Source organism: Melanerpes formicivorus, unplaced genomic scaffold (assembly GCF_026170545.1).
Source record: "Melanerpes formicivorus ecotype bairdi unplaced genomic scaffold, bMelFor1.0.p_v2 SCAF_25, whole genome shotgun sequence".
NCBI classification, from domain to species: domain Eukaryota; kingdom Metazoa; phylum Chordata; class Aves; order Piciformes; family Picidae; genus Melanerpes; species Melanerpes formicivorus.
Genome location: NW_027142377.1, coordinates 9,287,055 through 9,313,990, shown reverse-complemented (window position 1 = coordinate 9,313,990; position 26,936 = coordinate 9,287,055). Strand labels below are relative to the sequence as shown.

Below are 26,936 nucleotides of genomic sequence, written 5' to 3'. Positions count from 1 at the left end.
TACATGGGATTCCTTCAATATATAACAAAACATTTATAATAGAGGAGAGTAATGACTACTACTATTTTGTTTAGAGATCTGGGGACTTAGGAAAGAGCTGGGGTAAAACATTCTCCATCAGGAAATGCCAGTTTGTCAGATAAGAACTTGGTGCAGAAGCCAGCACTTTTTTGACAGAATTTCATTTAGAACAAAATTGAACCACAGGGTTTTGGTGAGAATAAACTCTAAAATTAAATTTCATTGGAACAGAGCGAGTCAATTATTCATTGCAAAAGACAAAGTTGTTCTGAACTGCTACTTTACATTATATCCCTAATTATAAAAGAAAAGAAATACATAATTTGAATTAAACCTTTTGATTTATTGAACTAGAACATTTTGACTAATTCAAAATAGCGTGTCCTAGAAATGTGTTTTTCACAGGCAGTTTCAACTTTGTGCTTTTGTTCCAATTCAGAACAAACCTCCATATTTTGAAATCACAAATTTCCTAACTGAGGGGGAAAATGATGGATGAGAAAACCAAGCGGGTTACACAAAACCGGTAATAACATTACACAGAACTCCCTTTTCCCAACAACTTTGAGCAGTTTTATGGACATCTGAATAGACAGAATTGGGCACTGAGCAGCACAAGAAGGAAGACAACAATACCAGAGGTGCAAAATACAGATAGGAAATACAGTGTTGTTCCTTAAGACAGATATTATCAGGAAAACATGTGTGTAAAGATGTATAACACTCAGAGAAAATGAGTGGGACTCAAAGCTCCTAATTCAGTGGTCAAGACAAACCCTGGGCATCCTTAAATGACCCCCTTGTTAGATTTATGCATGAATCTGTTACAAGTAGGATGGTTTACACAGTCTCAAGCTGTGCCAGGGGAGGTTTAGACTCGAGGTGAGGAGGAAGTTCTTCACCAAGCGAGTCATTCGCCATTGGAATGGGTTGCCCAGGGAGGTGGTTGAGTCATCAACCCTGGAGGCGTTCAAGGGGAGATTGGACATGGCACTTGGTGCCATGGTCTAGTCATGGGATCTGTGTTGATAGGTTGGACTCGATGATCCTCGAGGTCCTTTCCAACCTAAGTTATACTGTGATACTGTGTAATTTCCTTCATTATTTGCTTCACAGCTTATGCTTTTTATTTCACCTGCTCTTAATCACAGCTCAAAGGTCTTAAGAAGCTTCAAGACTGTGACTGCAGTTTTTGACCAAACACAATGGAGAACTGTGCTGCATCCTGGTGCCATAGGGACAAGATGGCACCTCCAAAACTCCTATTCCTCCAAAGAAAGAGGTCACTACCTTTACACTGTTCACTGATGACCTGTACAGTTGCCTATGTCCTACTCACTGTGCAGAGGAGGTCAAAGACACCTCAATTAATTAAGTCCTAGATGTCTGAAGGAAACTTGTGCCCTTTGAACGGCAGGTCCAGTGTGGAGTTGTGTTGGGACTGCTCCTCACACTTCCAAACCCTGCTATCCACATAGCACAGACCAAGTCACAAAGTAACACACCTCCATCCCTGGAATTGTTTGCAGTGGAAAGGAAAAGCAGTGACCAGGCTATTGAGTAGTTAACTACAAAACTGTTACCTAATGATCCTAATTTGCATGATTTTAATAATAATGAGTAAAACCAAACTGTTAAGTTGCACTTTCTACCTCAGCAAAACTGAGCTGTAATTGTGTAGAGAATAATTGTATGGGTGAAGTGTGCCCTATATTATAAGAGATTAGAATAAAGTGCTCTAATATTCAATGTCTTAGCAGGTGCAAGCACTTACCTGGGCAATTAAAATCTTTTTAATACAAATCACAGCCTATGAGACTATTAGCATGACAAACTGGATCCTTCAAGACATATTGTGTTTGTCTAAAATAGATTTTTGTTTGCTAGCAATAATTTCTCCAACTTTTGCGTAAGAGAGAATTACTAAATGCAGATTGATTTGCAGAAGATTCGTAAAACACTTGCATTCTATCATCTCTCTGAAGCATTTAACATCTCTCTTTGTGCAATATATGTCTTTCACTTAATATCACATGCAACAATTGATATATTTCAATGCTATATCTATTAGGGGCTGCTGGACTGGGGTAAATTCTATTTGGCCTTGAAATAACAAGCAGATTATGGAAAGCACATGAAATTTTCTTTAATTGATGGGTTCATTAAGTTCATTAAAATTCCTTTCTTTATGCTCAAGGTGTTTTTATATGTATATAAATACATGCAAAATTTCCTGTCAGTTCTACAGAAAAGCATTTTCCAGTTACACCTGTGCTGTTCTGAAACTTCAGAAATGAAGAAAACTCCTCTGCCATCACCCAGTTCTGCACATAAAAATATGCTGTATTACTTGATTTGGATCTTTGCTACCTGTCATGATATCATCATTTTGAACTCAAGTACCAACCAAAAGTGCAACAGAAATGACTTTCAGTCATTTTAAAGAGTGATGTGAAGGCAGAGAAGTGAGGTCTGTCACCCAGGTCCATCACTAGTCCCACCAGCATGCACAGCCCAGCAGTATGGTCTGGCTCTACAAGACAAGGACAGGAGATGCTGTCTCACCCATAAACCCAGGGTTTTATGACACAAAAACACATATTGGAGTTTCCAAAAGCACTGTCCCTTTCTCCTAACTTCCTGGTGAAAAACTTTCACGGTGGTTTCCCATCAAGGAACAAAAGCTTGGCAGCTTCCTCACTCAATTCACACCTCTGCCTGTTGGAAGAGGTGCAAATTGCACCTCATAGAGCTTCCTCCCCAAGGATGTTTATATTAATGGAAGACGTGAATTGTTTGCACGTCTACCCTTTAAACGACTCCTCTCCTGGAAGGTAGATAACCTGGAAGGGACAATCCTTAACCTGAGCTCCATAGCCAGAGGCACTTGCCACAATTGCAATTGCATTGATGGGGATACCAAACCTGTTCTGGCAGCACCAGAAGGGATTACAGTCTTTCCTATCTGAAAGACAGGTTGGGGAAGAGACGCACTGAGCACCTGGAAGAAGCTGGAATAATATAGGGCTGAACACAGACTGATGGCTGCATGAGAAATAGGTTGCATGCAGGTCAGTGGGGATATACTAAAACAACATGTTACACCAAAGAGCAAGTCAAATTATGGACTTTCTGCAAGATCACCCAGGTGGGAACTCTAACATTCAACAGTGGCTGACATAATTTTATGTACAGACACAGAGTGCATTCAGCAAACACCATATAGATAAGTGGGGTGTCCTTCTCTGGAGACTTTCAAAACCTGCCAGAACACCACACCTGACCTAGATGCACCTGCACTAGCAGGGGGTTGGACTAGATGATCTCCAGAGGTCCTTTCCAACCTCCCTGAAACATAACTTTCATGATCTGTACTGCACACTATCTCAACAGCATTGTCTTTCCCTAGATGATATATTTCTATAATCCAAATGGGAAGATTCTGGACACTGCCTTGGACATTACAGTGCTTAGATAGAGAAGTTTGAGTAGGATGTTTGACTTCATGTATACAATAATATTTTTGTTAACACAATAACTTTTTATGTTATCATAGAACTCCATCTCCACTACATACACCCGCCCAAACAATATCCTTCTCTGTGTCCCAGGTTTCCTGTGTAGTTGGAAATGGGCAGTTTGTACCCCCCTCTATATTTGGGTGATTTTGAGTTGTTATCATAGAGATTATAGTCATGCCCAATAACTTTCTCCTGGAGGCCCTTCTCGTGGTGAGTGCTTGCCTGAGAGCACTTATAGAGGACAAGCTGGAGAAAACAGCAGCCACCCCTCTTGCCAAGGGGGTTCATTTGGCTGACCTAGAATCTCCAAAGAGCTTTGTGAGCCCAGATCTTCTGTATCCTTTTTTAAAATGCTTATGTCATTAACCACAGCATATTTGGCTCTCTCCTTGTTAAACCATAAACATGGGGAAAGCCCTGAAATTACTGGAGTCTTAAAAAAAAACCAAATAATGCAAGCCCTGAGCCTCTCTGCTTCTGCTGCAGAAACAATTTAAAAGCAAGGTTTGGTTTATACTCAAGATACTCTTTAAAGAAGCTTAAAGCACTTTACTGGGCATGGGAGTTTGTATGAACATTATCGACGCTTTGCCTCACTTTCTTCAAGTCAGCTAGGAAATACACATCTGCAACTGCTTTGTGCACTCTGATTTCTTAGGCCAAAAGCATTCCACTATCAAGCCACAAATTAATCTAATTGTTGGGATGTTTAAGTTCAAGTCAGCAGACGTGCATATGTCTAACGCTGCCTCTACAATGTGACTGCTGGAGGACTATTTAAACATCGGCACGTGCCTAAACATTACACTGAATAAAGCCTCAGTAACAGCATCTTCAGAAGCTGGCTCTAAACAGACTGCTTTAAGGCAGGTAAAGAATTGCCTTAGAATAGAAAATTAGAGTATGGAAAGGCATTTACCAGGTGTGACCAACACCCTGTGAAAGGAATAGATTATTTTTAACAAAAATATCAACAATGGCTGGAATACTTACGAGAATGGAGCAATAGACAAGACATTTTGTTGTAACTCATGGCAACTTTGAGAAGTTTGAGGCGATGCATTTCCCCTTTATCACTGCTCTTAAAATGACTGGTCAATGATAAATTAGTGACTTTTTTCCATAGCATAAACATGAGGTGTTCAAGTTCTGCAAGGGGCAAATATTAGGCCAGCCTTGCCTTAATCCTCCGGTTTGCTTGGCCTAAAGATAATTGATTTGTAGAAAGGAGCTGCAATCAAAAATAAAGTAGCATGAGGCACACAACCTGTAAATAGTTAAATGAAACAAGAGTGAAAGCAAGCTGTAAGAGAATCACATTTCCAACTGTAATGTGGGTATTTATATACAAGACATAAAAACGTTTAAAGAAACCGAATTATCCAGCCCCATTATCCTAATGTTCAACTTCCACGCATGACTTTGCTCTGGGGGAATGGTGGAAATATGACACTATTTTGGGGGACTACCCCAAGACAGCCACTGGTGGAGACACCCCAAGAGGGTGTTGAGGGGCAGGCACACCAGAAGTAGCTCTGGGATGCAAGCCCTTGCTTGCTCCAGAGATAAACTGCGCAAGGAGGAAATTATGGAGCACCTCTGCAATGTGTATCCTAAAACACCAGTGGGGTCTTGTAAACCACCCTAGTAATACCTGAGGTGGTGGGTCAGTGCCTTTTTATGCCTGAAGACCTGCTCCTCTGGTTGGCACTAGTGCTAGGGACTGCTGCACCAACCTCATCATGACTCCAGCCTCCACCACCCCTTGCTGTGTGACCCCACCAGTACTCATGATACATTGTCCCATCACCCTCACCATTTACAGCAAAAAAGCTATTTAGCCGGTGCCTGCAACCCTTCAGCCCACAATGCCTTGACAGCAGAGGTTATAGGAGGGGGTGGGTGGGGGGGTGGAAAGGGGGGGGGGGGAAGAGAGAGAGGAGAAAGAAAGAACAATGTGCAATCGGCACTGCATTAGAGATGGAAAAAGTACTTAAAGCCTGCAACATTCATCAAGGCTGAATACATAAATGCCACATTTTGAATAAGCCAAGCAAAAGACAATGACAAAGGAAAGGCGCATTGCTTCAGGAATCTCTATCATTTTCATTTGCTGCTGTCAGGAACCTGTTTTTTGCCTCTCACTCTATCAGCCATTATAGCATTAATGAAGTAACCTCACATAGTTATTGACTGGCTTGTCAGAGTCCCTGCCTGATCCCTTAATAGAAACCATTGGTCTTCAGTTAAAAATGGGGTGAGCTGGGAGGTGCTGTGGGCATGTGCTGAATTTCAAGTGCACTCCTGAGGTTATCAAAAGCCATGAAATGCAAATTATTATATTTTTTAAACACACAGATTTCATGCAACTGAACATATAAAATTGACTAATACTGTACTTTATGCATCCCTAATAATGTTTCCAAATATGCTCTGCATATGATCTTTCCCCAGAAAGTTGTGGGTGGTATTTGAATAAGCAGAAATGGGCCCAGTTTTATTTTGTGAATAAAGTAGTTTCCTGGATGTTGCAAGTCTCTGTTCCTTCTAATGCAAGGTAATGTTTATGCACTGTCTGTTCAAGCAACATGGGTAATCCTTTGTCTGAATTTCTTTCTCAGATCAAAATCATTTTTCCTTCATCATTTCCACCCCACACCCCGCCTCCCCGCCTTTCATAAAGCATTCTAAGTCCCAGAACTAGTATATTCTCATTTACTAGAAATTGAGAGTTGGCAGATGGTCTAGAAATAACTTATTTTCCCAGAAGATAATAAATCCAGGGAGTAATCTAAAACAGTGAGTTGTTAATTCCAGTACCACCATGGCACAGCCTGTGATACGGGTACATTACTGAATCAGCCCTGGTTGACAAGCAATCAGTACCTGTATAATATCTTTGCAGGGTGGGATACCATCACATCCTTAGGCATCTGCTTATTGAGGACAAAGCATCCACAAAGAGTTTGCCAACTCAGGATTTGGCATGGACCATGAGCAAGGAAAAACTGGAGGATGACCATATGCAAGTTCCTCCAGGGAGGAGCTGGGACCCACGGTATGATGATTTCTGTTACAGCTCTGGGTGTGATGCACTTCATACTTCAGCCATCAGTTAAATCATGGCCCAAGCATCACTGAGTGCTCTTGGTACATGATGCTTCCAAATTCCAACACCTTGCCCTGTGCAGAAACTAGTTCAGCAAATTCAGTCAGTTTCATGGAGTCACAATCCTTACTTGCAGGTAAGATTATGAAAGCCTCTCACCAACACAGATAGCCCTAATAAACATGTTTCTCCCTTGTATTTCATGTCAGGAAAGTCTCAAAGGTTAAACATTATGCTGATTTTGAGAACAGTAGCAAGAAACCTCATGTCTCACTTGGCAAAGACAGTGGCAAGAGGAATAGTTGTTCAGCCAGACCTGATTTGAGATTGTTCAGACCTCTTGGGTCCACAAAATTGGGTTGGTGTTCTCAGAAGAACAGACTCCCATAATAATTGTGGTCTTCTCTCATTTCTGATTGGGCTAAAAAGTCTCTGAGAACAACTCTCATGGCACTTCCACATCCCTGGTCTCAAATTAAGTACATTTTTCCTAATGAATACTCTGTTTGTGGTACTTTTTCTGAGTCTGAAATATTATGAAATTCTTTAATTTCCACCCCTCCCCCCCCCCTTCCTCATTTTCCCCAATTAATTATTTGCAAGCTATTTCCCTTCATAAAAGACATTCCATACGTAAAAACATTTGGTGGGTAACATGTTAAGAATGTCTTTCATTTAACCTGTTTCAAAAATATTCCCTTGGTCCTCTGTGCAGGGCAGGCAGTGCACTCGCTCGTTCCCTCTCACAGTCTTGGGAGGGCCACAGGGCACCACAAAGACTCAGCTGCTTCAAAACCAGAGGGAAGAGGGTTTGTGAAGGGATTTGAGGGGACTACAACATCTCCTTAGAGTACAAACATCCTCTGGCCTAGGACATCACAACACTGGTTCCCAACAGTTGTCTGAACTCCTCATTGTTGGTAGCCATTAGCACATATTTCCAAGGCTATCTTTGCAAGAGAGTATAACTTGGCTAAAACATTGAGATTCATACTGAGCTGGGTAGCTCTCCCAGACACGGGGCTTCTATTAAAGTCTTTATCATGGGCCAAACTCCAGAGGTCCTCCCCAAAGCTTAGTATCCCAATTGTTCTTGGATGACAACTAAACCCTGGTTGTCATCGTTGCACAGGCTAAGCTTATTTAAGCTGAAAATAAACAAGATTTTTCTTTGTATGTGGGGGGAAACCCTATGTAACACCATTTTCTAGTTGATTTAAGGTCCCTGAGATATTAAATGGGATCAGAACCCTTGTGCTCTCCACCCAACCTCAGGAAATTTTAGATTGTTGGGGTTTTGGTTCAGTGCAAAGGCCAAATAGCCAACGACTAGCTTTTAGGTTTGCTTTCGGATCTGCACTCAAGCAAGCTGGCATGCTTACAAGTAACTAATGGGCAGAGCAGAGGGGCACAAGCTAACATTGGTGTAGATCCTTGCTTTCCAGAGTGGTTTGTCCATCTCTACTTAGAAGGTCTGTTGTTATCTTTTGGGATTGCTTTTCTTTTTGTCCCTTTTTTTCTTCAGGATAAGTGAATGCTGTGTTTGCAGCACAAACTCCAGGAAAAGCCATGCTTGTCCACAGCTGCTCAATCTGCAGCACTGGAGCAATGAGTGGCCTGTCTACAGAGCATCACTGCCAGGAGCTTATCAGTGCTGATCCTCTAATTGTGCTTAATGATTGCTGAAAGGAACCAAATAATCATGAGTGAACTTGGGCTTCACTGGTAATTAATGTTGTTGTTACAGAATTGTTAAAAATTATTAGACTCCAGCAATCTAGGAGGCATCAAAGATTTTGAGCATCTCCAGAAGACACACAGCCTGCCCGAATGCTATTTTGTAGTTTCTAGCTTTGCCCTTATTTTGAACATACCTCTGACAAATGCCTGCCCTGGAAAGAGCCCAGAGAAGCCTCCTAATTGCTTGCAAGAACCTCTGCTCTGTTCAGACATCTATAGATTCAGCCTAGAGACAATCTTTGCTGTGGGGGCATGGTCTGCAGTCCTAGGAGGACCAAGCACAGCTTTTGTGTGTTGTAGCTGCCACCACGAGTGCTACCCAAGCAAGAGCTGCTTGACTTTGTAGCAAATATTCACACGAGCAGTGCAAAACAAGAATTATTCTTCAAGACTGCTCAACAGCAAATTGCAGTGGCATGAGCTGTATGCAAACAGGATGGCTAGTTTGTCAAGTGCAATATATTTGGCATGCAAAAGCTGTGTATCTTTTTAAAATAAGTAGTCTGGACATATTGTAAGAGACAAAGTAATTAGCATTCCCTGAGCCCAGCAGGGCAGCAATTTAAACTTTTACAAGGAGTCAAAGTTCAGGATGCTGCCCTGCCATCAACTTTCTATATAGAGAAGGGATACAGTCTGGAATATCCAAATGTTTCAGGCTAGTCTGGGTTATTTGAAACCCCAATAAACAGACATTACTAAGGGGAAATTGCTTAATCTGCTCTAGGATTTATCGCTATTGTATGCTCAGTATGGAGGTCTTGGAGGGTCAGAAAGCTCAGTGCAAGTATTCCATACCACATTAGAAAGTTTCTGACCATACCTCATCCTCAAAATTGTTACATCATATGTTTATGCAGACACATATATAAAGCACTCCTTCAAATGAATTTGCATTTACTCCCTACTCACAATAATCCCACAGTGTGTGGAAAGGAGAGAGCTGAAACATTTTCCAGCTTGCTTCAGTACAAGAAAGGCAATTTGTTGACATATTAAGAAAATAAACAGCAAAATCATACAAGAAACACCCAGCCCTATTGCATTACATTGATTTGAGAGTAAACACATACTAACAGTGAAAGATTTTTTTATCCATTCAGCAGTCATTTTTACAAATGTACAATGTGAGCAAAGTTCACTCTGCCCTTCATAAACCATGGCATGACCCTACTCTGCCAGGCAGCCCTTCATCTGTTCTGTATTACTGGCATGGAGGACACAAACCCTAGTCATAGATTTCATTGGGTTGGAAGAGACCCTCAATGGTCATCCTGTGCAATCCCACTGCAGTGAACAGTGACACCTCCAGCTAAATCAGTCTGATCTGGAATGCTTCCAGGGACAGGGCCTCAACCACATCCCTGGGCAACCTGTTCCAGTATTTCACCACTCTAATTGTGAAGAACTTCATCTTTATGTCCAACCTAAATCTATTTTAAAACCATTGCCCCTCATCCTATCACTACAAACCCTTCTAAACAGTCCTTCCCCAGCCTTCCTGTAGGTAACCTTCAAGTACTGAAATGCTGCTATAAGGTCTCCCCGGGGCCTTCTCTTCTCCAGGCTAGACAGACCACATTAATTCAGCCTGTCTTCACAGCAGAGGTGCTCCAGCCTACTGGTCATCTTTGTGGCCCTTCTCTGGACCCACTACAGTCGGTCCATGTCTCTCTTGTGTTGAGGGCCCCAGAGCTGGACATGCTTCTTTTGATGCAGCCCAGAATGTGATTGACTGCTGGGCGGCAAGTGTGCATTATTGGCTCATGCCCAGTCCCTCCTATGTACCTCAGGGGGGAAAATCCAGTGCTCTGAGGCTAAGGAGAGATGGTATGGGGCAAAGGGGTGAGGAGGTGATGGGGAGGGTCTGATACTGGTTACAGCAAGAGAAAAAAATATTTCACCCCACTCAGCATAGTTATCTGGGGCTTTCAGAGAGAAACTGGCAACAAATTAAGTTTTTTTCTTGTTCCCAGCCCCCAGCCTTTCACTTGGAAAAGCAGATGAAAGTAACTAGAAAGAGGAGATAAGAGGGAAATGTATCACCACATGTTTGTTCTGTAGAGGATTCACAGTCAGTGAAAGCAAGACAATTTGAACAGGAAGGAAATCTGAGTGCCATGGACCTAAATATAACAACAAACCCTGCAAAGGGTTGTCGTTATGCTGATGGGTTTATTTGCTAAAATATATTGAAAAATTTCATGATGACTTTGGGTGCCATCTTTGCACCTTTGAGAACTGAATTCAAGAGTACATCAACATTTTAGGCCTCTTGCATCAGGTTTGGCCATCTCCCACCTTCATGCCAGTTTCAAATTAAAATGAAAACACAAATGGAGAGACACAAGCCTCCACCTCCCCACTGTCCTGTCACAGACAAAGGAAAATTTTGTCCTTCCCATTTCAGATAAGAGTGGCACAAGAGATGAAGTAACTTTTCTGAGTCAATAACTCAGGTTGCTTGGTGACTGCAGGAGATGGAGATAGACAAATGGCTGCTTTGCCCTGTTAACATAGCCCACAATTCCTCCTCCTAAAGTGAAAGTGACTTGTGCCACCCCAACTTCAAAGCAAATTCATACTAGGTTAAGTTATAAGGAGATCCAAAGGTTTTATTTCTTTTCCTTCATCATCTTATGCCTACCAGGTCTCTTCTTGCAGACAAAATACTGTAAGAGGTGTGTGATGAGAGAATAGATTTCCTAAACATTTACTTCTTAGCCCAAACTAAGCAGAGGGGGAAAAATAATTATCAAAATGACTGGTTGTGTGAGATGCCTGGACCTCTTGCCCTCGGGAGGTTTGAAGAGTTCAGATACCTGATTGCTGATCTCTAGCACTTTTGGAAACCATATGAATTCAGCAGGATCCTGTCAATGCCAGAAGCCTTATCAGTGCCCATAGCAGGGGAGCAAACGCTCCTGTTGTACCTGCACAAGCCCTCAATCCCAGAGCCAAGCTTTGCTAAACACCAAGTCCCATCGCAAGTTTAGACAAAGTCTTCTTCCTAAATTTTCTTTCTACTACAAGTGCACTCTCTAATTGAAAATAGAGGTACCTTGGTTTAGTGTCATAGGCTTTAATTAAGCATAGTTTGTCTAGAATAGCTTCAGCGTTTGTTTATTTATTACTTATTAAAGAAAGGTTAGTTATTTACTGGGGAGGGGGAGACATCTTTAGTTACAGCTTCACAGAATAAATCACACAGCCCATTGCACAACTTGCTTTAAGACATCAGCAGATTATTTTGAGGTCAGGGGGGAAATCTTTTATTGATAAAATGTTACATCATGAGGACGGTTTTGGTAGTTTTACATCTCCCTTGATACCATGGATCTTTCTTGGCTCTCTTCAAGGATGTGACTTTGGGTTTAAGAGGGTGAAAATAAATCAAGGGTCTTACTTTGGACCTTACCAGCAAAAGTCCTCCAATACTACCACCAATGGGCACCATTTAATGGTACTGGGTGCACAGCATGGGACAGGCTGCGGAAGCCCCCATTGCAGGCATTTGTCCTTCCTTTTGGCATAGGGAAATATATACCAGCATGTGTGAGGGAAAGTCCTGGTGCAAACTGAATGGTGTTGAGGGATGCATGCTTTGGGAAGAGGCAGGGCTTGCTGAAGACCAGTTCCTGCTGCAGAGAGAAGCTCCCTGCGAGCAGAGAACTATTAAACAGTCGTTTGAGGGAAGGAGCCTATAAAGCCACTGAGGGGTCCATAAAGCCATGCCAAGTCATATTTTTGCTTTTTCTTTAATTAAAATAGCTTTAACTTTCCCCTCACCACTTCTAGGCTGAATTGGTTTGATCCAGAGAGGCAGTTATGCATAAGAGCAACCACTTTATATTGAATTAGGGGATTTCTCATGCAACACATCTCACCAATTACAAGGCAGGGATGCAATTCTATGATTTATAATACATTATACTGTTAAGTAATATAACATTATAGATACAATTTGTACCTATCTCTCCATGGATTAGAGAGGTGGCACATGAAGAGTGGATCATTAAACAGCAGTGCAAGGCCAGGGGCCAAGCACTTCTGTTTAACAAGCTGCTCCAAGTACCACCTCTCTAATCCATGGAAAGAATAAATTGTTCCCGTATCTCGTTAGAAGTCCTGTTCTTCGGTGTTGTTTGTTTTGTTCATTTGGGGGGGTTGTTTTGTTGTTATTATTAAATTAAAAAAATAAACCAGCAACAACTGCAACAATGTTTTGTTATCTCTTTCCAGTGCTGAACTAGTTTAAGCTGAAGGCACTTCTGTTAAGGAAAACCTCTGAGGCTGACTGCATAATGTACAATCTGGTTGAATTTAGGGGAGCAAACCAGCTGCACCATCCCTCTGGGTGAGGGAAATGACTGGCCAGGCCATTAGGTCCTCTCTGTTGTAGTGGCAAGTCTAGAGCTCAGACAGACAGATTGAACAACTAGCTGCCCCAAGATAAGGGGTTGTAAAAATGATAAAGAGAATCATAGAGTCACAGTCTAAGAGGCAAGATCTGCAGTTACATTCTTGCTCTATCAGGAAGGAGTGTAGTGGGAGCACTCAGCAACCCATTAGCACCCAGTCTGCATGTCACCCACCCCAACACAAACATCACCATCTGGTGCTTGGGGATGTGGTTTAGGAGTGAACCTTGTAGAGTAGGGTTATCGGTTGGACTTGGTCATCCTGATGGTCTTTATCAACCTGTAGGTTTCTGTGATTCTATGGTTCTGTGACACCAGTGCCTTCATCAAGCATGACACCATGTTTCTAACACTGACATTCTGCAAGGCTAAATAATCCAGTTTCAACTCCCATGGCCAAGTAAGCAGAGGTCTTTGGGAGGACAGAGTTGACACAGTGGTATATCAGTGCAGCGCATGCAAACCTGCTCTGCTCAATGGCCATCTGTAGTAGCTGAAGATGAGCTCTTTGACCTCTATCTCTTCTGTTTATATTACCTCTCTAGGGTCAATAGTGCTGATACAAATATCAGGCTCTAGAGACAATACACCACTTTATAACGTTGGCACTGATATTAGGGTTCCGTGTCTCAGCTTCCATGTTTATTAAACTCCATTATAATCCCCTTAACAATGACAACACCTTTCTATAACAGCACAGTTGCTTGGCTTCCAAAGAGGGGAGCACAATGAACGAGGCTGAAGAGGTAAGGACACTGTTAAGCTGCTTATAGACCCTAACTTATCATGTGACAAGTCATTGATTTCTATTGACAATTTTGTTGTAATGTCAGAATATAACCTGGATTCATCTGTCATCCACCTCAAAAGTAAACAATGGCCCTTGGAATATATTAAAAAGGATAGTGCTTAAAAAGAGTAAAAAGAATCCATCTTTCCCTAAAAAAAAAAAATCAACCAGAGAACCAAGACTGCTAGGCAGCCAGACAGAGCAAACTATTAATAGAGAACACATTATTTGACAAATTCTATCACTGCTTCCATTTGCAAATTATTCACAAATCTACTGTCATTCATTCATTTTTTTTTTTTTTTTTTCAATTTATGAAACCAGATTAAATTAGCATTATTCCATGGAAACTATTTTCAGCCTCAGAAAATTCCCAAGTGATATTTACAGTGTTTTCTGACAAGACAGCAGCACCTCAGCCGTGGTAAAGTGCTATCACTGTCCCCCGGCTTAACATGCAGCTCTTAAATAAATAGGGATTGGGGGATAATATGATCAGACCTTCAATGCTGTCTATCTTTGAAGGAGAAGATAAAAAGGAAAGGCTGGCAGGACTTGGCATTGGCACTACCTTACATTTCTATTAATAAAGAATGGCAATCAGCTCCAGAATTAATGTGGATCTGTTATCTCTTCACTAAAACAAAGAATTTGTGTCCAACGCATTCACAAGGTCTATGACGCAAACTATGGGGCCAAGCCATTCATTTTTCTATTTGATGACCTCTATGCTTTTGCTCTGATCTGACTATGTATGTTTTGCTACAGCAAATCATGTGTAGTCATGTAGGATAAAGATCTGTCAGCATTGTCCCTCTGCATTTTTAGAGGCTCAACAGATACATTTCATACGCCTGCAATATGCAAATTGAAATTTGTTAATTTCTAGGTCTGGGCCATCTGTTGCTCTTTATCACTATTTAATAGACATGAGTCTGCACATGGTGCAGCTGAAAAGTTTTACCGGACTTAAGGCTAAGCTACTTCCAAAGTCCTCCACAAATATCAGACATGCTGGCAGATGGGAACGTTGAAGTACAGATTTCCACACCATGATGAAAAAGAAAGAGACCCTGGAGCCTTAAAAAAATAATAAATAAAATCATGAAAATCTCCCTCTTCATTTCAGTTTCACGGGAGTCAAAGATTTACAAAAATTCCCCAAGCAATTTTCCTGCAGCATAGCTCCCTAATGAGGCTAGGGAACCAGCTTCTCTCCACACTACCACAAATAGCTGGTCGGGACTGAGAAAAAGCTTGCTTGGCTGGTGCAGGTCTACAAAAAGCAGAGAAAATAAACTTGAGCTTTCCAGGCAATGATGCTACTGATGACGAGCTGCTGGCCACAGCTTCATCATCAGCTAACCACTTATTCATCCCGTTGCATACTCTTACACTTGAAGCATTTGCTTGGGGTAAGCTGTAGTAGGTTGCTTTTCCAATAATGGTTACCTGAATATTGTTTCAAGCAGTTGTCTTCAAGCAGCCTCAAATGAATAAACAGTAAGGAAAACAGTCCAAAATTGCCACTTGCCCTGTAAAGTTTTGGCAACTCAAAATATTTCATGATACTGTTTTGGAGAACTGGGAAGATCAAGAAAGGCAAAATACCTAAGTCTAGGGGGAAAAAAGTAATTAAAAATAGCCATTGCCTAAAGGAGAGAGCAAACCAAACAGAAAACCTTACAAGCTATTTGTTAGTAGGGCATTTGTACTTCTTTTGAAACATTATCTTATGCCTTATCCATCTTGTCTGCCCAAGCGACATTGTCTCTCCAGCTATGGCCCATCTAGCTACTCCAAAGCAAAAGACAGAGAGCCTTCCTGGGACCCTGTCATGTCCATCTTGCACAAAGAGAAGGAACTTGATAGTGCCTAGGATTTCTTGGCAAGAAGAAGCAACAAAGAGCAGGCAGGAAGGCAAGCAGAGACGAGAAGCATCTCTCAGCAGGGAAGAGATACATCTTGATAGACATTCTCTCTCATTCTTCTCCAAACCTTCAGGCCCAGCTGAACTCAACGTCCCAACTGCTTTCCCCATTAGGACAAGGGACGTGGGAAGTGCACTGCTGGCAATACACTCGACAAGCTTGAAGGGATCCGAGAACACCCTCAGGTTCACAAGCACCCAGAGTTTGCCAAATCATTTCAGCTCATCTCTAATTGTCAGCGATCTCTATTAGCTCAGTAGTGTGGCTTTGACATAAGGATGAACAGAAGGTTTGTTACTGGCTAGTAATAGGAGAGGAGCTTCTGGTCCAAGGAAGAAAAGCATCTTCCATGGCAGAAGGAGAAACTTTTTTTTTTCCTTCCCACATAAGCTATACTATATGGAAGGCTAACCAATGGAAGACAAAGGGACTACACAATGGATGTCCATCAGCTTAAACTCTTCCTAATATCACTTTAGAAAAATAAAAAGCTTTATTTTAACACTTGACAGTATTAATAGTAGATCTATTTTGTGATCAGCTACAAAAGAGGATTTTTAAAAAGGGAAAATAGCACCATGCACACGTACTGCAGTACAGCACGACTCTGAACCTTCAGCTACAGGAGATGGCTTGTCTGATGGCAGCAGGTCCTTCTCCAGAGCACCTGCCTTTCAGACACTCTGTGCCATGATGCAACTGTCCCCATGTCAATTCAAGCTAAATTTACGTAGTGAAAAGAAAAGGGAGAAGGGAAAGAAGTGTCTCGAGTATGGACTAGAATTGCACCAAGACTACATTTTATTGGATTCTGATTTTTCCATTTTACTTCCATGTTAATATGCTCAAGTTAATAGGACCTAAACACACCTCTGCTTTTGCAAACAGTGTTTCATTCATGCCTGTTTCATTCATTGATGCCTGGTGTTGCATCATTACAATTGTAACAAGATAGCTGCCAACCCTGGAAGAGTACATTGCTCTGTGTACCTGGAATGCTAAAGAGGGACTGACATCATTATATGATGTTAAAATTAGTTTCACTATATAGAAATGAGATAGACGTTAAGTCAGGCCTGGAGACTTAAGTTACTTGAGCTTCCCAGATGGTGCAGGACCACAAGCACCCCTGCTTTAGACTTAAATTTATGCCAAATACGACAACCAGCAAAAGCATCCTTTAAATCCCAGGAGTGACCCCAATTGCACATTAGATCTTGGGATAGGGTTAGGCATTCAGGTGGCAACAACACCTGCTTGCAGAGGTAGGTGGTTTTACTGCCTGAGATGAGATGTACCACAAACAGGGAAAATAAACCAACCCTAAATTAAAGCACTTCCAACATAATGCAATTACACTACATAATGTTTACTTATCTTATATACGCTCATAGAGAAGATAAATGGCTAGGAAAAACCACAATCCACTATTAAACAGCCATAAAATACTTCGCTGTCTTCCCATTTATAAAGCTCCCATAGTATAAATAGTGGTCAAAAGTTCAGTGAACTGTCTCGTAGTCTGGTGCTCCATTCAAACCCTGCTATTTCCAGAAAGTCTCCCAACACTGTATCTAATTTTCAAAATGAATATGCTTTAATTTTCCTTCTTCATGCATTGTGCTTTTTCCTCATTTAAAACAGCAACAGCCTCTGGCAGTAAAGGACATCACATTTCTGTGGGAGATGAAGCCTTTTTTCCCCGTGTATGCAGGAGAATGGCATGGGTCAAGGGAGAAAAAATGTATGCAAAAAACATCACACCCCACTGACCCTGGTGTATCTTACATTACAATTTTGCCATTTCCAATATAGGTTCATTTTGCAGTGGACCATATCAGCCATATTTCAGGGTTTACACACACACACACAAAATAATAAAAACCTCAGTACCTGGAGCATTGTCTGCATATAGTATGTCCTAATGCAATCTATGGATTGTCTTGTTAATGTGTAGTGCAGCTTGCAGAGAATACACAGGCATGCAGGGAATACTTATTCTTGTCAGGGAGGCAGCACAGATATACTTAGTGTGGGTTTGTATATACATTCAATTATAGCTGCAGATAATACACATGTGCATTTTTCTGTCTTAAAACCCAAACTGCTCTGTGCAGCCAGTAAAACTCCTGAAATCAGGTGGATTTTCAGTGGGGAAGGGGGGTTTGCCATATAAGCCTTCCTCCTCTGAGCCATTAAAATCTCCATAATGGCAGCACCTGACACAAGCTCAGACACCCAAACTGAGGTTGCCAATGTTTTCAGTGGGCAACAAATGTAGCTTAATCCCCTGGCATGCTTTAACAGGCCTTCTTCCACCTCTTAGCACAGGCAGAGGTAATTCATAATCTGATTATGGTTGCTTCTCAGCCTTTTGCAGCTTCCTTTACCCCCAAGTGTTGTAATAAAATTCAGATGTGACCACAAGCTCAGGCATTAGTTTAGCCAGAACACCTGAAACCTGTAATAATGCTGCAGAGCTTCCCTGAAACTGGAACAGTGGAGGAAAAGACACACCTTTTGCTCTTCCAACCCTCCTTCCAAGGCACACCAGGAAAAGGATAAAGTGCAAACTTGGGCCAACCCCTGTTTTAATCAGGAGTAAACCCCACATATTCAATAGGAGCGTTGCCTGACTAAAGACCATTACAATTTTGGTTTAATGTAGTACAAAGACCATAAAGCTCACAGAACTGGCACACCTGGCCATGGCAAACACAATAATTATCCACGATTTTGGCAAGAAATCAAAGAAGTCTGATTTTTAGCACCAACTCCCATAAAAATCTTGCCACTACATGCAGATGATCAGTTAGGTGAAGCCTCACAAGAGAGGCAATGCACACAGAGATCATAGTATCATTCAGGGTTGGAAGGGACCACAAGGATCATCTAGTTCCAACCCCCCTGCCATGGGCAGGGACACCCCACACTAGACCAGGCTGGCCAGAGCCAGAGATGTGTTCTAAAGGTTAAACATAACAACAAAGTGCAATCATATAATGAGGGCTAACTATAAGTGGGGAAGTAAAAAACTATAAAATTGTCACCAGACACAATATTATCTTCCATGCCAAACAACTGCTCCACCTTGCAACTGCCATGAAAAGCAGCAGCTACAGGTCCTTACCCATCAAACTTTCTCTGCTCACCATCTTAAAAAAAAATAATATGCTAGGCTAGAAACACTGCCATCTTACAAAGCTGTAAGACTTTAGGAAGAACAGAAGACTTACCTGAAGCTTGGGGTTGCCCAAGACAAAGAGACCCACATGGCTGGATGGAGGTATTTCAGAGGGAAGATTCACTAAAGCTGTGTGCATGAGTAGCAGCCAGAAGCTCAAAACATGGCAGCTAATGTTCCACAAGTGTTTGGGCACACAAATTAACTGCCTTAACTCAGTGGTGGCAATTGCTCTACAACCTTATCCTACCAGCTTGAACTCCTCAATCCCTGACTCAGCCTACCCTAAATCCCTGGGTGGATCTGCTTCAGGAGCACATAAAGCAGCTCTGGGTTATTTCAAAGTCCTAGCTAGGGAGCTGGAGTAGGTACTGGCCAGGACAACACGGGAGAAGGATCTCTTTTAACAGGAGACAGCTGAGAGCCTTGAGACCTTGGGTATGGGAGGTGAGGACAGTCTGCTGAAAATGAACCTGAAAGCAATTGCAAGACAAGTAGATTTTGAGCTATTTTAAGTAGAAAGGGTAAAACATGCAATATTTTCTTCAGCTGTTAGCCCTCTTAAATGTCACAGAGAAGCATCCTGTTGCCTGACAAGTTGTGGACTCGGGGCTCAACAGGTTTACTTGCTTATTGCCAGCATTTACCTGAACTGTTTTTTAATAAAAGCCTTTGAAGAAAGAAAATCTCCTGTCTGAGACGAGGCATTGGGAAACTGAGTGGAGGCCCCTGAGAGTTGCTGAGCTACTTAGTGGCAGTCAGGTGCATCCCTGCTGTATCCAGTTCCTTCATAATTGCAAATCTTTTCCACAGGACCCGCTCCTCTGTGAATGGTTTTTGGATGGGAACACAACAGTGGTGCTTACACCTCTATGATCTCAAGAATTTCAGTCTCTCTCTGGTAAAGGTGGCTGCTATTTCAAGATGCCAGTTTGAGCAAACTAGATGTGCCCGATGGCAGAACCTGGTACTTCTGCATTAGTGTAGAGCTTTCAACCTACAAAATGAACATTTATTTCATAAAATAATAACAATAGTAACAACAACAACAACAATAATAGTGTTTTATTTGGCTTCAGAGCTCCAGTTCCATCAAAGTACAGACTACTGAAAGTTCAACTGCTAATGGCAAGTTACTTTGAAAAGGGAACAGTCTGGAGGCAAATTATGAAGGAAATAATAGATGCTAATAATTTTTAAAGTCATTCTGGCTCAGGCATTATTTTTCTTTTCTTTCATTATTCATGATGAGTTTTTTTACTTTAAGGGCAAGTGAATTCATAAGGCTTGACCCATCCTGACTGTGAATAATGCATCCTAGCTGAGTCTGTAGATGTAAAAGGGTCCAACTGGGAAGAGAAAAAAATAATCTTTTAAAACAGTGGATCTAAGCACACACATGAAAGTACAACTCCCTTTCTGATCAGTTCATTTCCCCATACTCAGTCTACTGTGCTCCAATCCCACCCATCCTGGTGAGGGGATCTGCAGTAATGGAGTTCCAACAAGCAGCTTATTTTGTTTGCTGGCTCTATGACCCTATCACTCTGGCCTCCAAAGCCAACTTGGTGGTGTCAAATCTTTTTCAGTCAAGGGAAGGACTCTTACCTTTCTTTTTTAGTCTTAATTCCAGATCTAATGGAAACTCAGTAGCTCAGAAACATTCATACCCTTTTGCTGATGCAGGGTATGAACAGATAGCATGAAGAATCATAAAATCATAGAATTGTTAGGGTTGGAAGGGACCTCAAGGATCTAGTTCCAACCCCCCTGCCATGGCCAGGGACACCGCACACTATATCGGGTTGCTCAGAGCCACATCCAGCCTGGCCTTAAAAACCTCCAGGTATAGGGCTTCTACCACCTCCCTGGGCAACTTGTTCCAGTGTCTCACCAACCTCATGGGGAAGAACTTCTTCCTACCATCCAATCTGAATCTACCCATTGCTAATTTTGTTTCATTCCCCCTAGTCCTATCACTACCTGACACCCTAAAAAGTCCCTCACCAGCTTTCTTGTAGGCCCCCTTAAGATACTGGAAGGCTACAATAAGGTCTCCTTGGAACCTTCTCTTCTCCAGACTGAATATCCCAACTCTCTCAGTCTGTCCTCATAGGAGATGTCATCCTCATGGCCCTTCTCTGGACACCTTCCAGCATATCCAGATCCTTCCTGTAATAGAGGCTCCAGAACTGGACACATACAGCCGTTTGCAGCACTCTCTGCTGAGAAATAGAAGGCCTGGGAGGAAAAATCTCCATTCAGCAGATTCCCCCCTACCCCAAAAAAAAACCAAACAAAACAAAACAAAAAACTTCCTCAGGAGAGACTTTCCCATTTTGAGTGTGGAGAGCACCAAGACTGCTGAAGGTAAACTCATACATTAGGATACAGGTAGATGTTGTGTCTGTGGCAACTTTATCTCAAAAGAGGATGAAGGGAGCCTGAAAGAAGCTTTCACAGCAAAAGTAGTGACAATTCATGGACTTATTTTCTCCTCCTCCAGTAAGTCTCAGCAGCCCCAAGCAGCCCCATCTTTGTATGCTGCTGAAGAAAAAATGGCAGCCCAGAATTCCCTTTGCTTCAGGGGAAATAACCCAACAGCATTACTTTGGTATATTTATATTTGTAACCATGTTCTCTGGAAGACAGGAGTTTGCAATGGAATATCTTCAGCAACCTTGAAGGTAACTGATGTACTTTATCAGCTCTGAAACAAGCTCAGCAGTATGCACCCTCACTCAGGCTCTGCAGATACGTGCATCTGCTGAACACACTATTAATAATTAATGCAACTATATAAACCCCAAGATATATAAATACACAGACAAGGTCTCACGTTTTGCCTGTTTCTCTGTTACAAATACCCAAACTGAAACAAATTTCAGAAGATACATTGCACAAATCTGCAGACAGAAGTTGTATCAAAATTTTAACTGTCTTCACCAAGAAAGCACTTCTATTTCCAGTAACACTGGCAGCATACACTGTATCTAGGCAGACGTGTTTATTTTCAATTATCATTCCTGCCTTTTTCTACAGCATAATGAAATGCCTGGTAAATTAAACATTTTTTTTGTAACACACAAACTTATGTCTTTATTTGTAGCTCCAGTCTTGCAGTATCTGCATTAGTTCTAGCTCTTTACAAGAGGCCAATTACTTTCCTTAGTTGTAGCACACAGAATGTGATATTGTACTCAACAGTCCTGCAACCTGGTTCAGAATGACCACGTCTGAGGCTCAGACCTTCACAGACAAGCGTGAGTAGTCCCAGCACCCTGTTTGCCATAACATCATCCATGCTCATTTGCTCCTTTTTCAGTACTTAAGAAGTTCAACTTACCCCCTGCTAAACAAAAGCAGATTTTTTTAGGGGAAAAAACTATGGAGAGCTGCTCTTCACAGTCTCCCTTTAGAAAGATGTTCTCGTGGCAGATGGATCTCAATATGCCGTCTCCCAAATCTTAAGCAACTCTGAAAATATCAAGTTCACTTATACCAATGGGCCATATATACACACACACATATATATACACATACCTCTCAATTCCCTGTCTCTTTAACTGGCACTTTAAACTAGTGAGCACCTCTTTAATTTTGACCCATTATCAACCTAATAGTACCTCCTGATATTCATAAATGTCTAGCAAAACTTCCAGCTATTCGGTATGAAGAAGAAATATCCAGCTAAATTGAGAAGATTACCACATCACCACATAAATCAGTGACAGGCTGCATGTTATTACAGTTGATTTTTGTTGACAGTTGGCTGTAGGCAGTTGTGTTTCAAATGCCTTTTTTTCACTGGGAAATTAAACAAAATTCCATGCAAAATGCAGCCAGTTCAAAAACTGCAAATCCAAAATTAGCATTTCATACTTTGAAAGGTAGCACAGCACAATTTTCTACTGAAAGGTCTGTACAGTTGTCACAAATGGGTGCTTCACACATGACACTAATGCTACTGATGCCTTTTAAGAAAGCCACCTTTCTCTGATATTATTTTCTTCTCCTAATAATCTGCATACACTATAGTTCATCCCTATGGAAAAGAAAGAGAGCTCACTTACTTATCTCTCATATGGGAGCATTATGCTTTCAGCAATTCAGACAGACAGGCTGGATGGGAGGGGGTTGCGTCGCTGAATCCTCCATAAGAGGGAACGAATTGTGGCCAGCAAATGGTTAACCTTCCCTGTTTGAGTTTCTCCTTCTGTTTCAGCATAACCTGGAGAGCAAAGAAAATTCAAGCCTTTGGAAGTGAAAAGACACACTGGCACAAAATACTGTTCCTTCTGGATCGTGTAGCACTTCATGCGCAACGGCCACGCATGACCTAATTAACAAAAAGCCATTGCTAAAAGTCAGGAAAGCAGCTTGGGTGATACCAGACAGGACCAGAACTTGCGAAGGAGTTTCTGCTTCCAGCAGCTGCTGATCTGCCATTTCTTGGCTGGGATACTGCCTGCTGCTAAGCCAATTTTTTTTCAGGACTCTGGTGTCAGCAAGTCACTCAAGCAGCAGTGGCTGAGATGGAGCCACTTCCTCATCTCAGGGTCTCTGACATAGGCTCTGTCTTGGATGCAGAAGTTTACAGTTTTGGCTGTATGTAATGCAGCTTATTGAGCCAAAGAACCACATTGCTTACTCCTGGGTGTGGAGACAGCCATATAATGTGGTTTGTCAGCCAGATGTTAAGTGAGTCTTCACATAAATACTTTTCTGGCAGCTAATTGGCTTCTGGCCATGGCAAGTCAAATGTCCTCTGGTCAGAACTACTGGGCTGAAAACCAAATCACCAACCACTTGCATCTGCATTCATTTTTCTCCTATGTGCAAGGGCAGAGGTGCAAGGCCATGGGGATGATGACCCATGTGAAGGATTGCCCTTTTTCCCAGTCTTGTCATCAGAAAAGAGATAAGGATGAAGAGTCCACATAGTCCTCTGAGCTGGGCAATTTTCATTGCTTGTAACTGAGAAGAAAATACATTCATAGTAACCAATGCTGATAGAATTATTTCAGTCAATATTGAAATGGCTTCATCTGACATCATTACCAAGTCTTACATTTTCTCATGGCTGGGGCAAGGTTTAGTTTTTACAGCATGTGCCAAACCTTTCCCTGTTGTGATTTTTCTGACAGAACCAGACAAGATGCCCATGAGAACCTGGCCACAGCCATCCATAATGAGGCAAGGTATGTCACCTATATAAAAAACCTCTTGATTCTCTACTAATGGTTAGATTTGCACCTAAGTACAGGCAAAGGCTATGTGAATCAAACCAATAATCAAAGTGATGTTGCTTACCAGTTGTCCTCCTGTGGCAAAAGAGCCTAGCCAAGAAAGGTGAAAAACTACAGCACTAGAGAAAACAGTGAATATTATGGAGCAATCCTATGTTGTCTGTTCAGGAGAGGCTGAAAACAGGCCCAAGTTTTGCTGTTGTGTGAGCTGCAGCCTGTATGAAGTGACTGAATTATTTAAGACAGCACTTGTTTAACGCTGGAAATATTTGGACCTAAGATCTGTACAGAATATCACGAAAAGGATTATGCTGTTAGTATGTTCTCTTTTAACGGTGTGCACATTTAACAGCTTATAGGAAGAGGCTGTTTTCAGATAACTTTGGAAGACTATAGGGAAGATTTGCCTTTGCTTGAGTTAGAGAAAGGTATGTTTTGTCTTTGACTCCAGAAAGAATGTAAACACCTTGTAACTGAAGGAGAGAAACTAAGCAGAGTTTGTAACTCCAAAACATTTAGGTTTGGCATCCCTACATATTGTGTAAAGGAGAGAGTCACTGGGTTTGTTGCTTCAGCAAATGTAAAGGCTGAAAGCAACCCCTTCACTCCTCTGGTGTCTTTTTCTGCAGTGCTCAGGTGATTACATCTCAACAGTAATTTTTGTACCTCACCCAGAAAAATGTGATGAAATCAAAGTGTTTGTTTCACAGAGACATCCAGCTTTGACTGAAAGATTTCGCTCAGCTTTGGATCATAAGCCTGGGGATGTCATAAGAAAAAGTCAATTATTCTCTGAATGAAGGGAAATACTTTACAAATTTAGCTGTAGTAAGTCAAGAAGAGAAATAAATCTGTAAACCATCAAATGGTGCATCTGTTTATAATTATCATGCAAGAAATATAATGTTAGTTGAGCAACTTAATTCTTTTTGTGTTTTGGGATTTCCTACTCTACATCTTTTTGCCTACAGATCTAGATCTCCAGAACAGATAATTATCTCTTTCCTGGTATGGCATATAAATGTCTCTTGATGGGAAATTTTTCCTTTCAAAGTATTGTTCATGTGGCTGTATTTAGAAAATGCAGTTCAAATATCACTCTTCACTTTGTTCTTACAAGTTGTGAATAATACCTAGAATTGTTCATATGGTGAGAACTGTGCTCATGACAGGAGTCTTGAAATAATGTCAGCTGGCCATCGTTCACAAGGTTCAAGTGCTGCAGTCTCTCCTGACTCAAGGCTCATCGCTATTAGCAGCTGAAGCTGGATTTATCTGCTGGCCAAATAACTGAGGTATGCAGGCTTAATGCACTGACTTGAGTTGAGGTGCCCAGAAAACTCTTCAGGAAAGAATAAATTTATAAAACATCCTAAGGGACATGAGAACCAGAGCTGAAATTTAGTATTTTCCAACTGCTCTTACCCTTCCTCTTGGGAGTGCTGCTGATCTTTGATCACTTCCCTCATTTACAAATGCTGTCATCTCACCATTCTCCTCCTATTCCATATCATTAATACAAATCTGGAAACAATGGCTTTTTTTGCTGCTAAAACATTGCAACATCCCATTATTTGTTTCCTCTTCTCAAACGGATCATTCATTATAACCCATATCCCCCAAAGAATTTTATCACTTGAAACCTGTTTGCAGTGAATCTAAAGTAGCTGGAAAATCATCTTCTTAGAAATTCCTGTATATGCCAGAGCTGACTTCTCCTGGAAGCCCAATAAAGTGCTGAATCCCTCTGCAGGCAATATCCATTTTTCTTCTTTCTGATACAGTCTCCAGCCATAACTTCTGCAGCTGTGCATGATCCTTCTTTTTTTTTTTCTTGCTGCTGAAATTCAGTGCTCAGCAACAGTAGCTCTTGTACCCACTTTATCCCAGAGAGCTGCAATAATTGCCTCCTTGCTTCATCGTTCCCACCACCTCCATGCTTATCGCAGAGGTCAGCTTTTCTTTTATCTCTTCTATAACCAACTCATTATTTGATGCTTTCTCTTGCAAGGGACAGGCTGCTGCTCCCTGGCTTCTGCCCCGTTACACTTTTCAGGGTGCTTGTGCATGTCCTTTGAATATTTCCTTCAAAAAGGACGTTACCACCTCTCAGCGTTTCACTTTGTTTTCCAGGGTCCCCAGCAGCAGCAGCAGCAGAGGGTTTAGACGTGATTGAGTATCACCAAAACATGTACACCTGCAGTTTGAGGGCTGCACAAGCAGGGATTTTCCCAAAAGATCTGGGCAGCCATTAGGATTGTGGAGTTTTTCTGTAATAAACTAAATAGATGGAAGCAACATACTCCCTGCTTCTTACTTCAGGAAGGTTATGCAATCTAGTAGTGTTAAAATATATTAAAGGTGAGGCTAGGGACCCAAATTGCCTAACAGCTGCTGGAAAGGAAAAAAAGAAAGAAAGGAAAAAAAAGTATTGCTGAATATAAAACAAAATACTGCAGAAGACAGTCTATGCTTCTAATGGTGATGGTAGCTATGGCTATGCAATATTTACCATCAGGGAAGCTCAGACCATCCCTTCCATTTGAACTATTCACAGTCAAGAATAAACCCCAATGTCAGCAGCTGTGTGGATGAAAATTCAAAGTGCATAAAAAGGCAACAACCTGTCATTGTTATACAAGTGACCTAACTGTCTAAATACCATTGGAGATACTTTGAAAACAGATGTAGATGCAGCACTGGTTAGGCCACACCTTGAGTACTGTGTTCAGTTCTGGGCCCCTCAATTTAAGAAGGACATTGAGACACTTGAATGTGTCCAGAGAAGGGCAACAAGGCTGGTGGGAGGTCTCGAGCACAAGCCCTATGAGGAGAGGCTGAGAGAGCTGGGGTTGCTTAGCTTGGAGAAGACGAGGCTCAGGGAGACCTTGTCACTGTCTACAACTACCTGAAGGGAGGCAGTAGCCAGGTTTTTTCTCCCAGGCAACCAGTGACAGAACAAGAGGACAC

General features: G+C 41.7%; 1 long non-coding RNA gene across 1 annotated transcript in view; it reads right to left on the bottom strand.

Annotated features, from left to right (window-relative positions):
- The window catches only part of LOC137448587 (uncharacterized), a 50,600-nt gene extending 31,576 nt beyond the window's left edge, over window positions 1–19,024 (bottom strand). Inside the window, exon 1 of the long non-coding RNA XR_010989147.1 lies at window positions 18,770–19,024. This is a non-coding gene — a long non-coding RNA (uncharacterized lncRNA). The remainder of the gene's footprint in view (window positions 1–18,769) is intronic.
- Window positions 19,025–26,936: the final 7,912 nt, after the last annotated feature.